We start from the raw sequence: 18561 nt of genomic DNA, 5'->3' as shown, positions 1-18561 counted from the left end.
CATAATAGGGTTCTGCAAGGAAAGAAAGCAAAAACACAGAAAATAATGCACTAATACAATAGATGCAAACATTAAATATGGACTAAGCCCTCACTCTGATATGAGAGCGTCAGCCAATGTATTTTGATCAAAACACATCTGTGTCTACCTACTAGAGCTAGGTGATCTCAGTCAGGGAGGTCCTACTCTAAACCTACCTATACCATTGGGCAGCTACATTCAGGAGAGCAGACCCTACACATATACTGTATTTTTTTGCTTTATAAGACACACTTTTCACCCCCAAAAGTGGGAGAAAAATGGCCCTGCGTCTTATAAAGCAAATACTAGTGAGCACTTCCATTATGGAAGTGAGGGAGCTCTGTGACCTCACGCTGTGCGCGTCAGGTCACAGCACAGCCGCAGCGGGAAGAAGACAGAGCACACTGGAGGTGAGGAATGGCGGAGTCCAGAGCAGAAGAGGTAAGTGTTTTATTTATTTTATTTGATCGGTGGCATGGGGGCTCATAAATGGCACTGGGGCTTATGGATGGCATGGGGGCTCATAATGGGGGTTTATAAATGGCATGAGGACTCATAATGGAGGCTCATAAATGGCACTGGGGCTCAGATGGCATGGGGGCTCATAATGGGGGCTAATAAATAGAATGGGGGCTGAGAAATTGGATGGAGGCTCATAAATGGCACTAGGGCTCATAGATTGCTTTTGTTATGGGAAAACACTGTGAGATTTTATCCGAGTCAATTTTAGCTTGGCTAAATCTGTATTCTGACAGCATATCATAATGGCTCTAGGCCAAAAAGCAGTCAAACTCTCACAAAATTGGACACAAAACAATTGGACTTGAGTTAGAATATTCTGTTCTAGAGATTATATAAAAATTCAAGCATCAGCATGAGAATCAGAGTGCTTGATAATATGGGAGGGGAAGATATGGGAGGGGAAGAGCCCACTGTGAGGAGAAGGCAACAAGATGGAGTCTATATGATTTTCTTCAAAAATACCCCTTTTTGTGGATAGTTTTTGACCCAGTATGTTACCTGGTGCAAGCCACAAGGTCAGGACTCAGGATGTAATTACTGGCTTCACCTGTTTCCCCAGGTAGGGCCAAGAACCATTTCCACAATTTAGGGAATTACATGTGAACCATACCCTTTAAGCAGGAAATATCTGATTGTAATATCTTACCTTCTCCTCTTGAACAGCTTGCTCATTGACCAAAAATCCAGTTTTACAATTGCATATATGATTAATATGACCATTATTACTTGTACTATGCCCTACTATGTCCTTAAAAAATTCTCATAAATCACCTGCCAAGACTCCAAAACTAGTTTGCTAGATTCAAGTATAAGAAGGTCTTGCCCTATCATGAATCTTTGTTAACCCACATCTGCACAGTGTTGGATAAATGAATAAGGTGCTAAAGAGTACAAGTACCGGATGCTCCAGTTGGGACCCACTTATAGGCCGCCTGGCCACAAACATAATTTATGTTGCAAAGTAGTCTATAAGTGTATGTTTTGCCATGCAATAACATGGAAGCCATAACAGTGACAGTTAAACTATTAATATAGAGACACAATTTACACCTGCTGAGAACTACTTTCCATTACACTAAGGGCAATAGAGGGCCTTGGTCCAATCTTGACTCATTCATACTGTAGGACTCTATCCTATATGTAAAGAGTATACCTGGGATTATGAGTAATACCAGTCGTCAGCTTCTGACCTTGCATACCTGTATTGTTATGTACTACATACTTATCCTTTTTTTTTTTTTATATAATTTTGAAATAAGCAAAAAAAAAATAAAAAAAATAACCTACATTGTAGTGTATAAACAAGCTACCAAATAATATCTGAAATAAAAAACACAGTATTCCCAAAATCTAGCTTCCCCAAAAAGTACATTCCTCTCTTTGGGACACTGACAATTTTTTTTCATATGGAGGCAGCTTCTTCTTTCCTCTAGGTGTGACTCAGAGTACAAGGCAGTAGGTAGACGCTCCACACAGGCCAACTGTGTTTCCGCCATACACTTCAAAATTTAAAATTTCAGGGTGACATGTAAGAGTTCCACCCTGCCACTACTATCACTTTCAATAGTCTCTGGGATACCATATCTACAGACCTATTAACTTATAAACTTTTTACTGTGGCTTTAGCATTTGCCTTGGCCACCAGCTAGGCTTCAGGCCATCCTGAGAATAATTTTTCACAGACCGGGACATACTCGTAAATTCTCACCTCAGGTAGCTGTATGTAGTCAATCTGCATTGTCTGGAATGGGTAATCTGGTCTCGGGGTGCACTTCCTGGGTACTCGGTTAGGCTTACCCGGGTTTTGCCTTGGACGGGTAAGGCATCCCTGTACAAATATTGCATCCGCATTCTGAAACCCTGGGGCAAACCAGTTCTGTAAACTATGCCACACATTGCTCCCTTGAAGTTATGGACCACTGACTGGGACAGGGCGGCCATCATGGAAAAAAAATAACAGGGTGGGCAAAACTTAGTGTGTACATACCACAACTGTCCTTCTCCTTGAATGGCACCTCCCTCCATCCATACCTTTTCTCATGAGGTGATGTCTGGTTCTGAAGGATCCATAGCAGTTCTATGTCTACTGTATGCAGGGCTTTTTTTGTGGCAGAATGCACCGGAAAAGCGTTCCGCCACCTTTTGACATCGCAGCCTGCCATGCTCCGCAGGCTGCGATGTATCAGCGGGGAGGGACTGGGAGGAGGAGCTGGGGGCCGATGCGTTCACTGTGCTCCGGCCCTACCGCTCCAGTACAGTTATAAAATGTGTAATTCAATGAATAATGATTCATGCTGCCCCCTCTGTAGTATAACATTCAATATATCCTACTCACAGGGCTACTGTTATATCGTAATACACGCCAGCCGGGCAGACGAGCGGCAGAGTGACTGACTGACGTCACATGCCTGCCCGGCCTACTTTATGAATGAAGCAGGCGGCGCAGGCACGTGACGTCAGTCAGTCACTCTGCCGCTCGTCTGCCCGGCCGGCCTGCATTACGATATAACAGTAGCCCTGTGAGTAGGATATATTGAATGTTATACTACAGAGGGGGCAGCATGAATCATTATTAATTGAATTACACATTTTATAACTGTACTGGAGCGGCAGTGGGGGGTCTGTGGATGACACTGTTAAGGGGTGGGGGGGTCTGTGGATGGCACTGTTATGGGGTGGGGGGGTCTGTGGATGGCACTGTTATGGGGTGGGGGGGTCTGTGGATGGCACTGTTATGGGGTGGGGGGTCTGTGGATGGCACTGTTAAGGGGGGGTCTGTGGATGGCACTGTTATGGGGTAGGGGGGTCTGTGGATGGCACTGTTATGGGGTGGGGGGGTCTGTGGATGGCACTGTTATGGGGTAGGGGGGTCTGTGGATGGCACTGTTAAGGGGGGTCTGTGGATGGCACTGTTATGGGGTGGGGGGGTCTGTGGATGGCACTGTTATAGGATGGGGGGGTCTGTGAAAGGCACTGTTATAGGATGGGGGATCTGTGGATGCCATCCACAGATCCCCCATAACAGTGCCATCCACAGATCCTCCACCCCATAACAGTGCCATCCCCAGATCCCCCATTAACAGTGCCATCCCCAGATCCCCCATTAACAGTGCCATCCCCATCTGGGGGGTTTCTTTTGCTTGGCTGGACTTTTACAGCCCCCCCCCCCCCCAAATTTTACTTGCATCCCTGTTCTCTAAAGGGGCGGTTTTAGGGGGCGGTCCTAGGGGTGGGTAGGGGCGTGGCCAGGGGAGGGGGGGGTGAGTTCCACCACCTTTTCTCTTAGAAAAAAAGCCCTGACTGTATGCATGGCCGATGGGGCAGCCAACATTAAGGGGAGTAATGCTGCCCTTCTGGCTAAATAATCTGACAATGTATTACCCAGAGCTTCTCAACATGGCTGCCTTTTTATGTAATATCAGTGGGTCCAATAGCTATCGTACAACTTCAGCATTCTTTTTAGACTTACCTGCAGAGCTCAAGAAATTATGGCTCTGCCAAATGTCTCCAAAGTCATGTGCTACACCAAACGCATACCTCAAGTCTATATGGAAGTTCACTTCTTTTTCCTTACCCAGATCACATGCTGCAGTGAGTGCCTTTAGCTCCAGTATAGAATCCCCAGTCCCTAATAGTGTAAAACACTCTACAGGATACACTTTACAATATAACACCCCACAGTATACAATGACGTCACGTTCAGTGGTCAAATGACCCACACACAGCTCAGTCCCATTCAAGTCAATGCAGCTTAGCTTCAATGCCAAGCACAGGCACAGTCATGATACAATAGACAGTGCTATAAGCCACAGCACCATGGTCTTCCTAAACAACTGGTTGAGGAGGTGTTGGGAGTTTGATCCCCTCTGATCTCATATTGATGACTTAGCCATCAATATAGCCATCAATATAAACATCCAGGAGAACCCTTTAAGGAAGAGCTCACATGACCGTTATTTTTCCATTCTTCTGATCTGTCAGAAGAACAGAAAAATAATTAAAAAAATGATCCTATGCTTCAGTTGTACTGTACATTTGGCATCCATTTGAATCATTTCCGTCTAAGATCAATTTTTTAGATGGAAAAATAGATCTGCATGCAGTACTTTTTTTTTAGTCTAAAAAAATGAATCTCAGACAGGAATGGCTTAAATGGATGTCAAATGTACAACTGAAGCACAGGATCTGTTTTTTTTTTTCTACAGGATCTGTTTTTTTTATTTATTTTTTTGTTCTTCTGATGGATCAGAATAACGGAAAAATAACGGTCATGTGAACTCTCCCTAACTAATATTTAAGTAAACAAGAAACCTCAATCTACAAAGTAGACTTCAATAAAGGAACTGCGGGCAGTGATATGACACACGTGGTGGGCGCGCTACTATGTGCTCTTTTAATGGGTCAGAGCGGGTCTCCGGCTCTGCTTTATGTTTATATTCTCTTCAACCGCCGGTGACTGCTGAATGATACCCGATTCGAGCTTCTGCCTCACGTGATACTAATGTGAATATACGCAGGGTACGGCGAATCACGGCACTGATATTCAACTCAACTACATGGGGATGAGGCAGTAAAATAAGTGAGTGGGTTTTCTACCACTGTGAAAAAAGACTGCTGGACCCCCCCTTCCGCTTTCTGTTCTATCAAATGCTTGCGATCAAAGATCGCTGTCAGCTCGCCTCTCTCACAGTATGTGAGTAGTAAGCGATCGGCCACATGAGTGTCAACCCTGCCGATCGTGCTTGCCTGTGTCTGGGGGGGGGCGTGCGCGAGTCGCGTTAGCTGCTTGGCGGCTGTCTGGATTTCAGGCCTCTTATCCCTGCCGCTTATAGAGAATTTGGGCTAAATTAGATGCTATATCCATCTGTTTTTATTAAGTTTGGGATGCCGGGTGAACCCCGCCATCCTCCTCAGTAGGAGACCTCCACTTGATTTTTAAAATGTTCACACAATTACGGACACTTCTATGCAATTATTGTTAATTATGCCCATAGACTAGAATTGACGGACTTATGGATTTTATATGTAATATGGATATAAATTTTGCATTATAATAATAAAAATAAAATAAATTATAAAAAAAAAAAAAAAAAAGATCTGAATTAGTACATGTACATATGAACATACTATTGTCCATGTACGAATTCAGATTTAATAGCACTCATTACATGTTCTGTATTTAATATGATATGTGGGAAAGCTTCCTCTCTCAGTGATATGTCAATAAAAGGTCATGTTGACCAATTTCTAAAAAAAAAAAAAAATAAAGGAACTGGTAACTCCTGGAATAGAGGACCCTGGCAGCTGCTGCTGGCCACAGGTGTGGACTTTGGACTGGGAATCTTCTTCAATTGTCCATAGGCTACATGTGACTGAGGGCCCAGTGAGGGCACAAAACAAGAAGCGTATGCTCCAACCAGGGCTGGGACAAGGCCATTTGGTGCCCAGGGCGAAGATGGCAAACTGCGCCCCCCCCCCCCCCCCCCTCGTTTTTAAGAAAGAATCAATGTTGTTTCAAAACAAGAATATACTTAAAGCAATAGAACAAAGGACTGTGGGACTTTGAAAGTCACAGACACTATAAAGTTCCCCCCCATCATCATGTGCCAGTATAAAGTCCCCCCCATCATCATGTGCCAGTTTTGTAATAAGCCCCCCCAATGTGCCAGTAACACTATTGTAAAAAAAAACAAAAAAAAAACACTTATACTTACCTAAGTGTCAGCGATGCGATGCAGCCTCTTCCTGTGTCCCACGCTGTAATGTAAGGCTCAGGCGGCACGATGACGTCATTGCGCCGGCCTCTGATAGGCTGCCGGCCTAGTGCCTGCAGCCAGGGGCGTACATAAAAATCACTGGGCCCCATAGCAGGAATCTAAATTGGGCCCCCATTCCCCTTTTATAGCCCCTCCCTTTGTTCCATGAACTATTCTTGCTGCTGCGTTTTATAATTTATGCCATCAGGGCCGGAATGGGATTACAAAACAGCCCTGGCACACAAAAGAGGTATAATAGATGCAGATGTATATTATATACAGCAGTGTACAGTTATGTGAGGTACGCGGTATAATAGATGCAGTGTGTACAGGTATATAGTATATTCCCTAGTGTTCTGATATGTGAGGTACAGGGTATAATAGATGCAGTGTGTACAGGTATATAGTATATACAGCAGTGTACTGATATGTGAGGTACGGGGTATAATATATGCAGTGTATACAGTATATACAGTAGTGTAATATGTGAGGTACGAGGTATAATAGATGCAGTGTGTACAGGTATATAGTAAATACAGCAGTGTATTGACACCTCGTACCTCACATATCAGTACACTGCTGTATATACTATATATCTGTACACACTGCATCTATTATACCTCGTACCTCACATATATAGTATATACAGAAGTGTACTGATATCTGTACACACAGCATCTATTATACCTCATACCTCACATATCAGTGCACTGCGGTATATACTATATATCTGTACATATTGCATGTATAATACTGTGTAATATATGCAGTGTGTGTGCATGTATGTGTGTGTATATATATATATATATATATATACAGAGCAGTGTATTGATGTGACACATAGAAGGTATAATACTGTAGATGCAGTGTTTATAGAAATATGTGGTCAGTTATGCATTATAGTCACTGTGAGGTACATGAGGTAGTGGTCACTGTCTGAAGTAGTATACATGAGTGAGCAATGAGTAAAAACAGGGCATGGAGGGGGGGGGGGTAAATGATGAAAAGTGGAGGACCTCCTCTTACCTCTCCATTCCAGTCTGTATGGATCAATACAGAGCTGCTTGTGAACTTTTAATACTTGCTGTTAGGGGTTGAAGGACCTGTGATGATGTCATCACAGGTCCTGGCAGATGTACCTTTGAAACCTAGGAACTACACCATTTTTGGTGCAGTTCCTTTGCTAGATTCTGCAGGACCTGTGATGTTGAAGATGATGTCATCACAGGTCCTGGCAGATGCACTGTTCTAACCTGGGAACTACACTTTACACTGTGCAGTTCCCTTACAGGACCTGTGATGACATCATCAAAGGTCCTTTAGCTTTAGAAAGGTAAACAGGAGTAATTAGGGGGCGGGGCCTCTCCTCCACTTCGGTGCCTGCCTGCAGCCTATCAGAGGAAAGGGAAGGGACACGCCTCTCCCTCCCCTGCACCTCCGCTGGCACAGACAGTTTACAATGGAGATGAGCGCAATGGAAGCGCTCATCTCCCTGTGCCCGGCGGCGGCTGCTCACTTGGGGGGGGGTCATTTTAGTTGGGGGGGCACATGGGGGGGCACAGCATGATGTAGGGGGGGCCGTGGCCCCCTCTGGCCCCCCCTGGCGACGCCACTGCTGCTGGCACTTCACCTGCGCCCCCCTCCTGTCCGCAAATGGTAGCGCCCAGGGCACCCGCTCCTTCGGCCCCTGCCTTGTACCGGCCCTGGCTCCAACTTCCACTGCCTGCCAGCGCCACCATCAAATGAAGGACATAGAGCTGAATATAACTGGGGGCTGGCCTGGCTGTCTCACTCTGAGACAGACTAGTAATGTAGTGTAATGAAGTCAGGCGGCACAGCGTACTGGTTGAGGGGTGCTCGGTTTGTGTGGAGGTAATCCCAAAATCAGAAGAATGAAAGAAAACCGGCACTCCCAAAAATCTTTGCTGGTGATAGATTTATTGGTCACTCATATGACGCGCAGCGTTTCGGCACTCACAGGTGCCTTTTTCAAATAAGAAGTGAGCAGCAGTATGAGTGGAAGAACATGCAAACAAAACAGGTTTAAATAACCCTCCCCTGGTCATGTGATGATGACATCACGTTGCCGGGGAGACACATAAACAACAATGTGAGTGAACGCCTCCTGTTGAGTCTTCACAGAGGTCACACCCTGGAAAGTAAATTTCAGTTGCACTGTGAAGAGAAACATTGTTGCAAGTAACTAACACAAATTGTGCATATGAACATATCATGGTAGCAACATTCACTAATTGTTATATATTACAAAATTGTGCAACCAACAATAAATTTCAGTTGCACTGTGAAGAGAAACATTGTTGCAAGTAAGTAACACAAATTGTGCATATGAACATATCATGGTAGCAACATTCATTAATTGCTATATATTGCAACAGTGTGCAACCAACAGAGAGAGGCAAAAAAGAGGACTAAGCGGTCTTATAAAAGATCTTATAAGAAGCTGTTAATTGCATAGTCCCGGTTTAACCCTTTAGGAGCCAGTGTCTGTAGCCGATGGATCCAAAAAGCCTCGCGTCTGAGTAACATTTCTATACGGTTCCCACCCCGTCTAGGTAAAGTGACTTCTTCAATGATCTGAAACCGGAGTTGTGAGGCATTGTGTCGCTGCTGGTGAAAGTGTTGAGGAATGGGGAGTAGTAAATTCTCATTGCGTATGGTAGATTTGTGTTTACCAAAGCGTTCCTTCATGCGCATGCTGGTCTCACCCACATAACACAGACCGCAGGGGCACTTCAGCAGATAGACAACAAAGGAGCTGTCACATGTGAAGTGTCCCCTCACTGGGATCTGCTCACCTGTATGGGGATGTGAGATACATGCCCCTTTAATGACACTTGAGCAGTGGACGCAATTGAGACAAGGGAAGGTGCCCTTTCTGACAGTGGCAAGTGTCCTTTGTCTAATGTTTAGTTTATTGCTGCCTATGTCGGCCCTAATCACCATGTCCCTGATGTTTCTTGCCCTTTTGTAGCAGATCATGGGAGGGTTCTGGAGTTCTGCAACAGTGGGGTAAGAGGATTTAACTATATTCCAATGTTTATACATGACAGATCTGATGCGATTAATCCACGGATGATATTTGACCACAAATGGAATTCTTTTGGGGTTGGATTTTTTTGGTGTTGCATCAGTACTGTTGATTTTGGCCCTTTGTTGTAATAAAACAGAACTGGGATATCCTCTTTGTTTGAATTTGTCAGTCATCTCACTCAATCGTGTGTCACGAGTTGTGGGATCACTGACAATTCTGTGGACTCTTTTGTACTGGGAGTAGGGTAAAGATTTTTTTACTGCAGGGGGATGGTTACTATCATAATTGAGTAAACTATTACGGTCAGTCTCTTTGGTGTAGAGGTCTGTTATACACTTGCCGTCAGTCCCCTTTATAACCCAAGTGTCCAAGAAGGATATTCTGTGAGGATCCCAGTGGAGTGTGAATTTTAGTTCAGGCCAAATATTATTGATGTAGTCAGTGAATTGCTGTAAGGTTTCTACGCCGCCCCGCCATATGCAAAATATGTAATCTATAAATCTTTTCCAAAATTTGCAATTTTGATGAAAAATGGGATTTGGATATATATAATCATTCTCCAACTGTGACATATACGTATTTGCATAAGGCGGTGCGGCGTTAGATCCCATCGCGGTCCCGCAGCATTGTTGGTAGTATGTGTCCTGAAATAAGAAGTAGTTTTTTTCTAGTACAATGGTGAGCAATGAGGTGAAGAAATTTTTCTGGTCGGTATTATAATGACTGTTGTCTAGTAGTGATTTAACTGCCGCTATTCCCTTTGCATGGGTTATAGATGTGTATAAACTGGATACATCATATGTGACCAATAGGCATTCTTCACCTACATGTACCTGGCTAAGCTCTTCTAGGAAATGCTGTGTGTCCTTAAGGTACGAGGGGGTTCTTTGTGTAAGAGGGGTCAATACCTTGTCTAGTAACATGGCTGGGGGAGAGAGTATGGAATCTGATGCTGCCACTATTGGTCTACCTGGGGGACGTTCCATTGATTTGTGCACTTTAGGCAAGGTATAAAACACCGGTGTAATGGGATGCTGTTTTATTAGAAATTCTGCCATTTTCTGGTCTATAATTTTTTGTTCTAAACTGTTCTGTATCAGAATTTGCAGTTCTCTTTTGATGTCATATACTGGATCGCGTGGTAAGATCGCGTATGTTTTAGTGTCCGACAATTGTTGCAAAATTTCATGTGTGTAATACTCCTTGTCTAGTACTACAAGAGCGCCCCCTTTGTCCGCGGGTTTGAAAATAAGTGATCTGTCATCAAGTAGGTGATTGATAGTCTGTCTCTCTAATGCTGTAAGATTTTGATGTAAATAGTATTGTCCTCCCTTAAACTGTGTAAGCAAGGTACTAATACCTTTCTGGACTAGCTCAATGTACGTTTCTATAGGGTGTGCAGTTTTAGGTGGCATATACTGACTTTTTACCCGTAAGCCATAAGATTTTAGTGTTAAAATGTCCTCAAATCCACCAGGGGGATCCGGATCATATGATACGGTATCTCCTTGTGTGGAGAAGTGAGCCTTCAATCGCAAAGAGCGAAAGAAGCGTTGCAGGTCCATGTCCAAGCCGAAAGTGTCCAAGGTTGCAGTGGGGCTGAAGGACAGTCCCTTCTGCAACACCTGCATCTGTAGAGGATTTAAGTTCTTAGAAGATAAATTGAGAACTAAAGTGTCTGGTGTGCTAGCCGTACCTGGGACCGGGTCAGTCGTGGTGCATCTGCTCCCCCTATGATGGCGTCGGCCTGCTCTCCTGGTGTTGGCTTTTTTTGGCGTCGTCGTCTTCCTAAAAAAGGTATCTGTTGGCCAGTAGTGGAGTCGCTGCCAGAGCCAGAGGATGTATGGCCTGCCCGGCGACCAGGACGGCGGATGGTCTGTGTAGCTGTACCGGATTTGTCCTGCCATCTGTAGACACGATTAGATAAGTAGTCCTCAGAATCCCGGATGTATTTGGTCCTCTTTGTGGTTTGGATCTGGGTCCTTAGATCTGCGCAGTGTTTCTCTATCTTCTCCTTTAGTATGTTGAGATCTTCAGACTTCAAACAATCCTGTAGTTGGGTCTCGATGGTTGTGATATTCTGCTTACATTCAGCGATGGCTTTAGAAAGGTATTCAATCGTTAGAGTGATCAGATCCAGGGAGCATTTATTTAGAATGTTCGCAAAGCGAGTACAAAACTCCAGATTATCTCCGAATAAAGTAGGTCTGAGATTGACGCGTAGGCCGCGTGGTATACGCTGTGTGCGGTAATATTCCGCAAGAGTGGTTGCGTGAAGCTCCAAGGAGATTAAATGTTTAGACTCTCTCTCAAGGTCCCGGCTGCGAAATTCACTTGATGGAACTTTGAGAAAATCGGATGAAAAATCGATCTGTGAGACGATGCGTTGAGCTTCTTCCTCGTGGTAGCTGAAAGTATTCATCTGTGTTTGCTGCTTCTGTTCAACGCGTGCACGCCCGACATGGACTTTCGGCTTGGACATGGACCTGCAACGCTTCTTTCGCTCTTTGCGATTGAAGGCTCACTTCTCCACACAAGGAGATACCGTATCATATGATCCGGATCCCCCTGGTGGATTTGAGGACATTTTAACACTAAAATCTTATGGCTTACGGGTAAAAAGTCAGTATATGCCACCTAAAACTGCACACCCTATAGAAACGTACATTGAGCTAGTCCAGAAAGGTATTAGTACCTTGCTTACACAGTTTAAGGGAGGACAATACTATTTACATCAAAATCTTACAGCATTAGAGAGACAGACTATCAATCACCTACTTGATGACAGATCACTTATTTTCAAACCCGCGGACAAAGGGGGCGCTCTTGTAGTACTAGACAAGGAGTATTACACACATGAAATTTTGCAACAATTGTCGGACACTAAAACATACGCGATCTTACCACGCGATCCAGTATATGACATCAAAAGAGAACTGCAAATTCTGATACAGAACAGTTTAGAACAAAAAATTATAGACCAGAAAATGGCAGAATTTCTAATAAAACAGCATCCCATTACACCGGTGTTTTATACCTTGCCTAAAGTGCACAAATCAATGGAACGTCCCCCAGGTAGACCAATAGTGGCAGCATCAGATTCCATACTCTCTCCCCCAGCCATGTTACTAGACAAGGTATTGACCCCTCTTACACAAAGAACCCCCTCGTACCTTAAGGACACACAGCATTTCCTAGAAGAGCTTAGCCAGGTACATGTAGGTGAAGAATGCCTATTGGTCACATATGATGTATCCAGTTTATACACATCTATAACCCATGCAAAGGGGATAGCGGCAGTTAAATCACTACTAGACAACAGTCATTATAATACCGACCAGAAAAATTTCTTCACCTCATTGCTCACCATTGTACTAGAAAAAAACTACTTCTTATTTCAGGACACATACTACCAACAATGCTGCGGGACCGCGATGGGATCTAACGCCGCACCGCCGTATGCAAATACGTATATGTCACAGTTGGAGAATGATTATATATATCCAAATCCCATTTTTCATCAAAATTGCAAATTTTGGAAAAGATTTATAGATGACATATTTTGCATATGGCGGGGCGGCGTAGAAACCTTACAGCAATTCACTGACTACATCAATAATATTTGGCCTGAACTAAAATTCACACTCCACTGGGATCCTCACAGAATATCCTTCTTGGACACTTGGGTTATAAAGGGGACTGACGGCAAGTGTATAACAGACCTCTACACCAAAGAGACTGACCGTAATAGTTTACTCAATTATGATAGTAACCATCCCCCTGCAGTAAAAAAATCTTTACCCTACTCCCAGTACAAAAGAGTCCACAGAATTGTCAGTGATCCCACAACTCGTGACACACGATTGAGTGAGATGACTGACAAATTCAAACAAAGAGGATATCCCAGTTCTGTTTTATTACAACAAAGGGCCAAAATCAACAGTACTGATGCAACACCAAAAAAATCCAACCCCAAAAGAATTCCATTTGTGGTCAAATATCATCCGTGGATTAATCGCATCAGATCTGTCATGTATAAACATTGGAATATAGTTAAATCCTCTTACCCCACTGTTGCAGAACTCCAGAACCCTCCCATGATCTGCTACAAAAGGGCAAGAAACATCAGGGACATGGTGATTAGGGCCGACATAGGCAGCAATAAACTAAACATTAGACAAAGGACACTTGCCACTGTCAGAAAGGGCACCTTCCCTTGTCTCAATTGCGTCCACTGCTCAAGTGTCATTAAAGGGGCATGTATCTCACATGCCCATACAGGTGAGCAGATCCCAGTGAGGGGACACTTCACATGTGACAGCTCCTTTGTTGTCTATCTGCTGAAGTGCCCCTGCGGTCTGTGTTATGTGGGTGAGACCAGCATGCGCATGAAGGAACGCTTTGGTAAACACAAATCTACCATACGCAATGAGAATTTACTACTCCCCATTCCTCAACACTTTCACCAGCAGCGACACAATGCCTCACAACTCCGGTTTCAGATCATTAAAGAAGTCACTTTACCTAGACGGGGTGGGAACCGTATAGAAATGTTACTCAGACGCGAGGCTTTTTGGATCCATCGGCTACAGACACTGGCTCCTAAAGGGTTAAACCGGGACTATGCAATTAACAGCTTCTTATAAGATCTTTTATAAGACCGCTTAGTCCTCTTTTTTGCCTCTCTCTGTTGGTTGCACACTGTTGCAATATATAGCAATTAATGAATGTTGCTACCATGATATGTTCATATGCACAATTTGTGTTACTTACTTGCAACAATGTTTCTCTTCACAGTGCAACTGAAATTTATTGTTGGTTGCACAATTTTGTAATATATAACAATTAGTGAATGTTGCTACCATGATATGTTTATATGCACAATTTGTGTTAGTTACTTGCAACAATGTTTCTCTTCACAGTGCAACTGAAATTTACTTTCCAGGGTGTGACCTCTGTGAAGACTCAACAGGAGGCGTTCACTCACATTGTTGTTTATGTGTCTCCCCGGCAACGTGATGTCATCATCACATGACCAGGGGAGGGTTATTTAAACCTGTTTTGTTTGCATGTTCTTCCACTCATACTGCTGCTCACTTCTTATTTGAAAAAGGCACCTGTGAGTGCCGAAACGCTGCGCGTCATATGAGTGACCAATAAATCTATCACCAGCAAAGATTTTTGGGAGTGCCGGTTTTCTTTCATTCTTCAGACTAGTAATGTAGTGACAGTGTAGATTGAATCCCACTGTCAGTGTTTGAAGAGGCGCTCTATTTAGAGCTTTGGTTCTGCCTCACACTCTCTCTCCCGCTGCCATTGCTGCTCTGCCCTGTCTTTCTCTTCACAGGTGCCCAGAATGCCACGAGGTGAATAGTAAGCTAGCAGCACTGATGAATTTCCCATTGAAGAAGAGAGGGGCGCGCATGGCGGGAACTTTGCTGCCACCTGATTGGTGGAGGTGTGCAGTGATTTTGTTCCTCCCTCCTCACTCGCCCTTCCCTTGTTCCTTCCACTCGGGGCCTGGCTGTTTTTATTACAGTACTAGCGCTGCGTATACATGTAAAAAAAAAATTATGTAATAGCATATGGGCATTTGGGATGGCTCTGGGCCCCTCATTTACATTGGGCCCAGGGCTGCTGACCCAAATGCCCCTATTATAATCCGCCATTGAGTTTCTGTATCACTGCCTCAACATTTTGAACTATGGCATACCCGGTGATGAATCTTCCTTGGTCATTGTCTCATGATCTCGAGCCATCTACAAAATAGTCAACAGAAGGGTACACTAGTAATATTTGCCAACCCATTTGTTTCCATGCTCATTAATGCTTGACAATGCTTTTCATATCAAATTGGCATTTCTCACTAACTGACAAATTAGGGGCTGGATTCACCTCTCTACAAGCACTCCCCCCTTTTCTGAATTAACCAGAAGCAGGCTGGATTCAGAACATTGCAACGTGTAATACCTAGATTAGGGGTCTGAGGATTGAGACTTCATATTTAGTGAGTCTAGACGTGGACAAGTGTCTGGTTTGGATTTGCTATTAAATTTCACATGGGGCACTTGCAGCATCAGAGGGTTGCCAAGAACTGTATCTTCAGTCTTTCTAACGAGTTAATCTGCAGCTGCAGCTGATTATAGGGTCCAGAACTACTGAGTAATACCCCAACAGTCTTTGCCTGTTTCCATGGTCTTGATTGAGGACTCTACTAGCTTGCCCTGCTTGCTCATGGCAAAATAATACAAAAGTCTTGCCATAGTCAGGGAGGCCTAATGCAAAGGCTAGCGGTCCATGTAGGTTTCAGGGTAAAAAAAAGGCATCTATTGTCTGTTTTACATGAGACATACATGCATACAATGGGGCCATTGTACTGGAAGCATTATGGATCTAGAAGTGACAATACTACATGAGATCTAATAAGGCACTTTTTTTGGTAGTGGGACTTTGGCTTAACATGTCACTGTTCCACTGTAGCACGACATAACAACAAATCTTCTATATACTTCAATAGAACTGTAGTGGATTCATGAGGTTCCCAAGAACAAGTAGGGGGAGTTAGCCGCTTCCTCCCCTCTATGTCATGTAAGTCCACCCCTCTTGGTTCGGCTGTGTGAACTTCCTCTACTAGTCAGTTTTCTATTTGGTCAGATCTCTGGTCCACACGGACATAACATTCAACGTATAATCGAACAGACATTTTGTAAACTCAATTGCCCGTTTCTGGTTAATAATGCACATTTTTCTTCTCTTCTCTTCTACAAATAGAAAGTTATAGCAGATGCAAATTCAATTATTCAAAACAGTGTAACAAGATCAATATAATGCCACGTGGACTTAATGATATATATTCAAGATATCATATATCAGGGGTCAGCACTAAGCAACCTTCGGCACAAGGGTAGGCACTCCAGCTGTTGTGAAACTATAATTCCCAGCATGCTCCATTAATTTCTATCAGAGTCTTGAGAAGAGCAGAGCATGTATACATACTGGGAGTTGTAGTTTCACAATAGCTGGAGTGCCTACCCCTGTCCTTCATATATTATATATAGAGATGAGCGAATTGAAGCTGACAAAGTCGAATTTGTTCCGAATTTTAGGAAAAATTTGATTCTGAATTAATGCAAATTTCCTCACGCTTCATGGTAATAAATTACATTATTTCCTACAATGGCGTGCTGCTAAAATGGCGTCTAAAATGGCGGCTACACGTGTGAGGACATGAGTCAAGGAACTCTGGGAAGGCGGAATAACCCATAATGCCTTGCATGCAGCCAATCAGCAGCCAGCCAGCCCTGTAATGTCACAGCCCTATAAATATGGCGGCCATCTTAGATGCTGCCATTCACCATCGTACATTGGTCAGGGACAGACGTGAATGCAAGCGCTAGGGAGAGTGAAAGAAAAACTACCGTAATTGTAAAAAAAAAGAGAAAGAAGCGATTTACTAGTGCAGTGAAAGTGAGAGACATGTGCAGATGCTTAGGAGAGTTATAGTAAAAGCCTCATTGTGAAAACAATCGATTTACATTGTGCAGGGAAACATTACATGGGGATCCAGTTAGTCTCATAATAACTCTCTGTCATTCCAGCAATTAGTTATTGGGGTGCAAGTGCTATGTTGAAAAGCCTTTAGTGGCTTTTATCTGTGGAAAAAGATAAATATATACGCAGGTTACTTATGCTGTTAACTGCGCTGATATCATTTAGTGGCCTATTTCAATACAATACAAGAAATATATATGCAGGTCACTTGGGTTGTTATTTACACTAAAATAATTTACAGCCATTTCTGGTGAAAGAGTATAGGGTGGTATTTCAGTAATACACAAAATATTTAAACGCACTGCATGGTTGCATTAATTTCTGGTGAAAGAGTACAGGGTGGTATTTCAGTATACACAAAACATTTAAACGCACTGCATGGTTGCATTAATTTCTGGTGAAAAAGTATAGGGGCTTATTTCATTAATAAAATAAAAATATATATGCACTGCTGGTGAAAGCGTATAGTGGCCTATTTCAGTCCAACACGAAAAATAAATTTTCAGGTCACTTCTGCAGTTATTTATGTTGAAAGTGTATAGGGACGTATTTCAGTAAACAAAGAAAAATAGATACACACTGCACTGTTGCAGTTATTTCTGGTGAAAGCATATAGTGGCCTATTTCAGTCCAGCAAGAAATACATTTTCTCAGGTCACTTCTGCAGTTATTTCTGGAGAAAGCGTATAGTGGCCTTATTTCAGTAATACTAGAAAAATATATACTCACTGCACTGTTGCAGTAATTTCTGTTGAAAGAGTATAAGGCCGTATTTCAGTATAAAAGAGATATACCCACTACACTGTTTCAGTTATTTCTGGTGAAAGCATATAGTGACCTTATTTCAGTAATACAAGAAAAATATATACCCACTGCACTTTTGCAGCAATTTCTGGTGAAAGCGTACAGGGACGTATTTCTGTAATGCAAGAAAAATATATACCCACTGCACTGTTGCAGTTATTTCTGTAAAAAGCATATAGGGCAGTATTTCAGTAAAAAAGAGAAATATATACCCACTGCACTGTTGCAGTTATTTCTGGTGAAAGCGTAAAGCAGCCTTATTTCAGTAGTACAAGAAAAATATATACCCACTGCACTGTTGCAATAATTTCTGGTGAAAGAGTATAAGGCCGTATTGTGTGAGATTGTGGAACGGCTCTTCCTGTATAATGTTTGTGCATAATTGTATTGGAACTATCATTTGGAATTTTGGGCACTAGAGGCCGCTGTTTCCCCACACAGCTAAAGTGACTGCTGGATTTGAATATGCAAAGGAGCTGATGACTCATGCTTATGACTCATGCAGGCTGTTTTCTGAGAAGAACAGGAAGGAGAGAGTCAGACATCTTGGGAGGATGGTGTGTGTGAGACAAGCCGGTTTCATCACGGCGTTGGAGTGTCCTGCAGTGATCAGGGTGATAGTACAGAGGGACTGTCACCCATTCCGTACCCAGATCCTATCCTCAGGAGAAGTGATTGTCTCCAGCAGAGCTGATTGGAGCTTTGAAAGAAAAGGACATCTACTCAGCAAGGCCGCAGGTGTGCTTACAGGCCTAGAACTATCCTGATAGGAGACATCCTCTGTTACCAGATGGTATCAGGTCAGTGAACCCGGGTTTTGTTGTGTTCATCACACTGTTTTAGTGAGATAAACTA

This window comes from Bufo bufo, chromosome 5 (assembly GCF_905171765.1).
Source record: "Bufo bufo chromosome 5, aBufBuf1.1, whole genome shotgun sequence".
Classification (NCBI taxonomy): Eukaryota; Metazoa; Chordata; class Amphibia; order Anura; family Bufonidae; genus Bufo; species Bufo bufo.
The sequence above is the reverse complement of the archived record's forward strand: the minus strand, read 5'-3'. Positions refer to the sequence as shown.